Source organism: Benincasa hispida, chromosome 5 (assembly GCF_027475165.1).
Source record: "Benincasa hispida cultivar pf3 chromosome 5, pf3_genome.v1.1, whole genome shotgun sequence".
Classification (NCBI taxonomy): domain Eukaryota; kingdom Viridiplantae; phylum Streptophyta; class Magnoliopsida; order Cucurbitales; family Cucurbitaceae; genus Benincasa; species Benincasa hispida.
The window spans coordinates 7,134,745-7,142,472 of record NC_143482.1 but is presented as its reverse complement, the minus strand read 5'-3'; the positions used below and the strand labels follow the sequence as shown (position 1 = coordinate 7,142,472).

Sequence of the window (7,728 nt, the reverse complement as noted above, 5' to 3'; positions counted from 1 at the left end):
TCACTTACATCATATATGCATCAAGGCAAGGTGTTGATATTGGGCGCATACATCAAAGATCACGAAGCATATCAAGCAATATGCAAGATTTTCTTTGGATCCCGAATACGCCAACAGGTACTTCATATGGATCAGTGACTTAATATGCTCAAGTTCTCAAAGCAAATAACGTAGAGCTACTGAAGAACTTTGAAGAGGTGTCATTGGGTTGATTTCTAGATCTTTTGAGATCCTCTTAACTTCCTTCTATCACACATTTTAACATTAGAAATAATCTATACTATCACATATAATATCATCCAATCGAAAATACATTACCTTTTCCTTGTCTATAATTACTAAATGTCATGGCCATAATAAATGTGAACCTCTTTCCTGCGATAATATGTTCGTCCCTTACTTCAATGGTACGGGAATTGAACAACCATCATCAACAACCACATCAACTGACACTTTCACGTGGTCACCATACAATTCAGAGTCAAAAATGGTCCCGGCTCCAAGCACATTATCCTTCGATCCAATTGCTAAAAGACAACCCTGGGTGAGGGCTGTTTGCAAGCCGTCGTATAGTTTTCGAAACAATTTTTCCATCTGTATATCAATCATCACCTATTCTAAAAAGACTCAATAATTTTTATGAATAGTTGGACTAAGTGAAAAGAATAAAAACTGAGTGTACAAAATAATTACCTGACCATGCATCCAGTTAGCAAATGATCGATTCTGTTCATCCTATAGCCATCATTACTCTCTATATGGTTGAACTTCTTCAGTATTTTCTAAGATGTGAAGATGTGCTTGCTTCAATTGTTATAGACTAGATCGACAATAAAATCCAGCTGATAAAAGCCTATCACTTTGTCTTCGTTCTCGTGATTTGAATGACCCAAGTTCAACTGGATCTACCCAGATAGAAACTTTGAACAAAATTCAACAGCCTCCTCACATATGTGTGCCTTTGTGATGCACCCTTCAGGGTGAGTTCGATTACAGACATAACTTTTCAACACTCCCATATACCTTTCAAATGGATACATCCATCGAAGATAGATGGGTCCACAAAGCTTTACTTCTCTCATAAGGTGAATGATAAGATTAATCATAGTTATTAAAAAGGAAGGTGGGAAATACTTCACAAGGAAACACAAGATTACAATTACATCTTCTTATAATTTATCTAACTCTGATACCCACAGACTTTTAGAGCATATTGCATTGAAGAAAAAATACAATTCACTGATAGTGTATCTCACATTCTTGGGTAGAACTAAATGTAGTGCAATTAGAAGCAATTGTTACATTAGAACATGAAAATCATGCGATTTAAGGCCAGTGAGTTTTAGGTCATCTAAAGATACAAGACTTCTAATATTTAATGAATACCCTTCCGGAACTTTTATTCCAGACAAAGTCTTGCAAAAACGATACTTATCTTCTTTTGACAATGTATAGCATGTTACGGGTATGTATGTTCTATTTCCACTTGACATAGGTGCTAATTCAGGTCGAGGTTAATTTCAACTAAATCAAGTCGAGCATTTATCCCATCTTTACTTTTCCCGAGATATCAAGTAATGTACCTATGATATTCATGCAAACATTCTTTCAACATGCATGACATCAAGACAGTGTCTTACATGCAATTTTTTCCAGTACGGTAATTAAAAAAATATAGGTGTCCTCTAGGGGTATTCATGAGTTGGATTGGGTTGGGTTGAAAGACTTTTTAGACCCAACCCAATTGTTCGGGTTATAAACTTCTTCAACCCAAATAACCCTTATTAAAAAATGAACCCAACCCAACCCAACCATGAAATATTTAGGTTGGGTTGGTTTGGGTTAATCGGGTCATTTATTTAAAATTTTGTTCCGAAAAGAAGCAAAACATAAATATGTAAAAATCTAATTTAATTATTTTCATATATTGAATTAAGATTAACTACTCAACTTCAATTTATATAGTGAAAGTTTTCTTTCTAAAGTGTAAAGAACTACTTTTAAGAGTTGTTGAAGAATAAATTATGAAAAAAAATATTGGAATTAAATAAAATTAAAATCAATATATGTATAAATAATTATATTATAAGTAATAATAAATATATATTTTAAAATTAATAATAAATTCGGGTTGGTTTGGATTATATTAGGTGAACCCATGAACCAACCCAACCCAACCCATAAAATTTTCATTTAATTAAACCCAATCCAACCCAAATGAGTTGATGACCCAACCCAAACCGCACGGGTTGGGTTGGCTTGATCGATTTTTTCGGGTCATCGGGTTTTTTGAACACCTCTAGTGTTCTCTTCCAATAATCATTTCCAACTTGGTCTTTCAATCTCTTGCCATATGAAAAGTTCATGTCTTTGAGTTTCAGCCAGATGGTCTCTCCTATCAAAGGATGTGGAGGACTTCCATGCTCTTGCTTACCATCAAAATCTTTTTTTTTTTTTTTTTTATCCTGTATGGATGATTTCTTGGCAAATATTTTGTATGTCCCATGTATGCATTTTTTTTCCCATGTTGTAGTCTTATTGATGAAGTCTCCTCCCTATATATTGGACAAGCATTATACTCTTTGACACTACAACCACATAGAACATATGCAGGAAAATCATTGATAGTCCACGGTAAGACAACCCGCAAAGTGAAATATTCTTTTTTATATGCATCAAAACACTAGACCCCTTCTTCCCGCCAAAGTTTCAATTCATCAATCAAAGGTGCTAGATAGATATTTATATCATATCTTGGTTGTTTTGGACCCAATATCAAAATGTTCAACATCAAATACTTTTGTCTCATACACAACCATGGTGGAAGATTGTATATTGCAGTAATCATTGGCCAATACCTGTAGTTAGTCGATAAATCTCCATATGATTCACTCCATCAGTGGACAAACCTAAACGTAACCTAAACGAAGATTTCTCGATCCTAAACCAAAAGTTGACCATAAGTGATCTATCAACCTCCAAGATAGAGAATCGGCTGAGTGTCGCATAATACCGTCTACTTTCCTATCGCATGCCAACACAAATTCTTTGCATGTTCAGAGCTCTTAAACATCCTTAAGAACCTTGGAACTATTGGAAAGTACCACAATTATTTAGCAACCACTCATTTTATCTCTTCAGCTAAGTTCTTATGTATCTTCCATCTTGATAAATTACATTTAGGACACTTAGTGATGTTTGTATACTTTTTCATATACAAACAAATTATTTTGGCATGCATCTATTTTTTGGTAACTCAATCCTAAGGCACATAATGTTTTTTTCGCTTTGTACATGGAAGTTGGCATTTTATTGTTTTCAGATAGGAGATCATCAATTATGGACAACAATTCTGAAAAGCTAGAATTACTCCATCCAAATCTAATCTTTAAGTTGTATAATCTTACAAGGATCGATAACTTTGTGAATTTTTTACATCCAGGGTATAAAGGCTTTTTAACATCATCAAACATAGTGTCAAACCTATTGGATACATCAGAAAATTGTTCACGAGCAAATTGTACCATGTTAAGTACATTAAATAAATCACCATCTTCTGCATAATTTTTAATCACACTATTCTCTAATCCATTGTTAACATTCTTTGTGATCAAATCTTCTCCATGCCAAAAAAAAAAAAAAAAACCCATACCTTATAACTTTAATTGATTTCATTGGCATACAACTGATACCTAATTGTTGTAATATAGTTGGATACACGATTCCCACATTTCAAACATGGACATCTAGTTGTATTGGAACCACTGCTATGTTGTAAACTAAATTCAATGAACTTTTCCACTCCTAACTCATATTTGCTAGACATCTTGTTTTCCATCATCCATGACTTGTCCATTATATAAAAATAGAAAACTTAGTCTTCGTAAATAGCCCCCAAACAAGGGAAAAACTACACGAAATGTTATTTGTCAATCTGGTATGAGAAGGAAGTATATTCTCCAACTTTCACAACTTGAACTTAAAATAAATAACAATCCACTTACACTTACCTATTAAAATAGAAACTAAAGCAACACAAATATATACATAACCATGGTGGAAGATTGAACCATGAAAAATATATATTTCAAAACAACCTAAATATACATAATCCATACACTATTGAACAACAGACATACATGTGTATAAACCAGAAATATCGAACTTCAACAAAAATCTAATTAAGTAAAATGGCAAGAACAAAAATCTAAAAACAAAGGTTTAAAATAAAATGAAAATAATTACTTCACCACAATTGTTTGGCTCCGAAAATGGCAATTCTGGTGTGGACGTCAATTATTTGACTATGACCGTCGCAAATTTGGTGGTGAGCGACGGTGAGTATCGATGGAGGATGACCAGTGAGTATTGACGGAGAGTATCAATGGAGAACGATGAGCAAAACGAAGAAGTCGGAAAGCGCTCGCGGGGCGGGCTGATTCAACTTACTGGAAAGCATCCGATATGGAAATAGGAAAACGAAGAAACATTGAGATGTGCGACGAGGGTAGGAAAAATGTCTGATATGGATATGGAAATAGGGAAACGAAGAAACGTCGAGGCTGATGTTTGGCTTCGCGGTTCAACTAGCCAACGAAGGTAGGGGAAAAATCTACTTCGAATTCTTGGAAATAATGTTAAGTTAGGGTTTTACTATATTTTTATTAAAAATTAATTGTTAATTATATTTAATGACAATTAATAAATGTCATTGATTGATGCCATTTTAAAACTGTCACAAATTATAAGAAATCCAAAAACTTCCGCTTTTTCCACAAAAAACACAAATTTTCACATTTATGACACTTTTTCCTTTTCCCCTCTCAAATTTACTGTACAAATATGACATGGTAGGTCAAATTTCTTGTAGTCTTGACCCATCTCATATGAAAATTTTGGATGTGGCAGACTTCTTTGAATCTTCTGAAGAGAAAATCGGCAGAATTGATGGAACATCAAGTGTTTCCTTTTGTCTTTGAAAATATCTATAGACTTAATGTTTTTTTTTCATCTTTATGTTCTTTTTTTCCTCTTAGTAGTTGTTAACCTTTTTATATTCCAAATTTTTTTTTTCTTATTGTAATTATTTTCTTTTAATGAAGAAACCTAGATAATTTTCATATATTGGGTGACTAAAAAATAAGTAAAGAAGATTTATATCTAGCAGAAAGTGCAACTATACATACAATACTTACAAGTAGAAAATATTTTTCTAAACTGACAAGGAAGCAAAAGTCAATACAATATAAGGTTCTGCAAACCTAATTGAAGGGTTAGGAAAAACAAATATTATTTTGCCTAGAGGAACAAAATTTACAATTGACAATACATTGTTCTCTAGTCAATTAAAGAGAAATCTACTTAGTTTTAAAGATATACGTTGCAATGGTTATCATATTGAGACTGACAGAAATGATAATATGAAGTGTCTTTATATCATATCTACTGTCTCATATGAAAAACGTATACTGGAAGAGTTGCTTGTTTTATCTTCTAGATTATATTATACTCATATATGAGTAATTGGAACATGTGGTTTGCCTTCTAGTAAAAAGCTTTCAATGATATTATACGAAGACAACACAACATGCATATTCTAAATCAAATGAGGATATATTAAAGGAGATAAAACAAAACATATTTCACCAAAGCTTTTCTACTCTCATGATCTTAAAGAAAATGGTGACATCATTGTACAACAAATTTGTTCGAATGATAACTATTTACAAAATCATTACCAACCACGACCTTTGAGAAATTAGTACACAACATTAGAATGTGGTGGCTCAGAGATCTTAAGTGATATTTTCATGAGGGAGAGCAAATATATCCTTTTAGAAGTATAAACTATATGAAATACATACTCTTTTTCCTTCACTAGGATTTTTTTTTCATGGGGTTTTTTCCTATTAAGGCTTTAATTAGGCATATTTCATACATATATAATAGACATCTAAGGGGGAATATTATAAATATTATGATAATAGATGTTCATTAGATGTTCATTAGATGTATCTATTGGCCATATATCACTTATCCATTCTTGGCTTTTTGGCTCTAAATCCCAAATTAATTAATTAATTAATTCATATTTTGATGATAACAAACCTGTTTTATTTATTAAAAATTTGAGTATTTTGAAGTGTCGTTGCATAGAGCTCAGAATAGCGGTTCTAACACAATTTAAATAACTTAAATCAGACCTCAAATAAAGAAGATATGGTTGAAACAAACTTAATGAAAAAGTCTCGAATTGATCACGTGGCAGAATTTTTCTCATCAAAGTGTACTAATTGAAAGGTACTACTTAGAGCAATGAAAGAATGACACATGGTGGACTTTTGATTTTTAGATTAGCTTTATAAAGAAAATGAATTTACTATTATTTTATGTTTGTATCTAACAACTAGTTTTGAACACATGGTGGGCATTTGCTTTTTTTTTTGTTGGTTTTTAAAAGAAATTATTTTAAACGATATATTATTACATTATTTTTTTGTATGTATCTAACAGCTAGTTGAGTTTAAATCTCTACCATTGATTTTTCTTTTCCAAGATCCAATGACCCAAATTAAATGTGGTTTTCAACAATTTTTACTCTCTATTTAAACTCATCTTCTTCTCCAAATTTCAACAATAATTGCACATTATTTTCATTCCTCCATTAAAATACAAAGTCTCCATTGTTGCTCTCTCCAAGCTTCAATTTTTTTTTTCATCTTCTTCTTGAGATATTTTATGTTGTGAGGATTGATTCATTAGGGACTTTAATTTGTAAACAATACTTCAAGAGACTTTTTCTCATCTTATTCTTTAATTCTAAAAATCTAGTGTAAGGGGCTGCTCTTGATCCCGAAAAAGAGCAGTTGTAACAATTTGATCGTTATCCGTAGAAATGATTGAGTTTGTTTTTGAACTCGTAAAAAGAGTGGTATAGCGGTTGTCTCTAATCCATGGAAAAGGTTGGTGGATGTTTTATTCAAATACCCAAGAAGGAGTCTTGGGAAGTGGAGTAGGAATTTCAAACCACTATAAAATTTTCGGTGTTATTTTTCTCCATCCCTCTCCTATTTAATTTTGCAATTAATTCGTTATTATAGTTTGCTGCATGAAATTAGTTGCAATATTTATTCTTTAAATTAATTACTCTTATTGGTTTGTTTTGATTGGTTGTCCTTAAATTTCTATATCCACTATCAATCTTTTTATAAGAATTAAATAGGGTATTATAAAGTATTTGTTAATTTCTTATTTAACTCAAAAAGAAATTATTTGCATAAAATTCTTGTTTAGCAAAAAGTATGTTAATTTGTTTAATTTGACCCACTTAGTAAAAAGTTCAATTAGTTTACTTAAACTCTATTCACCCCCTCTAAGGTTGTCATACCGATCCTACAATTGGTATCAAAATAATGAGCTCTTATACATAAATTATTTTTTAAATATTATTATGATATATAAAGTATCTTATTAATATTTTAAAAAATTATTTAAAAAGCTTGATTGCTAGAGCTATGACAACTTTAGGAGATTATTGTGTTGATGAACCTCCATTATTTGATGGTAATAGAAATTATGATGTTTGGAAAAATAGAATGAAAATTTTTATGCTTGCTTTGGATTTTAACATTTTATATGGTTGCGAGCAAGATTTGTGAAAATTAGAATTGAACAATGAGTTGCACTTACTTTTAATGTCAAAGCCATGAATATCATATATTATGCTTT

At 31.5% G+C, this 7,728-nt stretch overlaps 1 pseudogene; it reads right to left on the bottom strand.

Annotated features, from left to right (window-relative positions):
- Positions 1 to 396: 396 nt before the first annotated feature.
- Positions 397 to 2,848, bottom strand: LOC150035880 (uncharacterized; annotated as a pseudogene).
- Between the last annotated feature and the right edge of the window lie 4,880 nt (positions 2,849 to 7,728).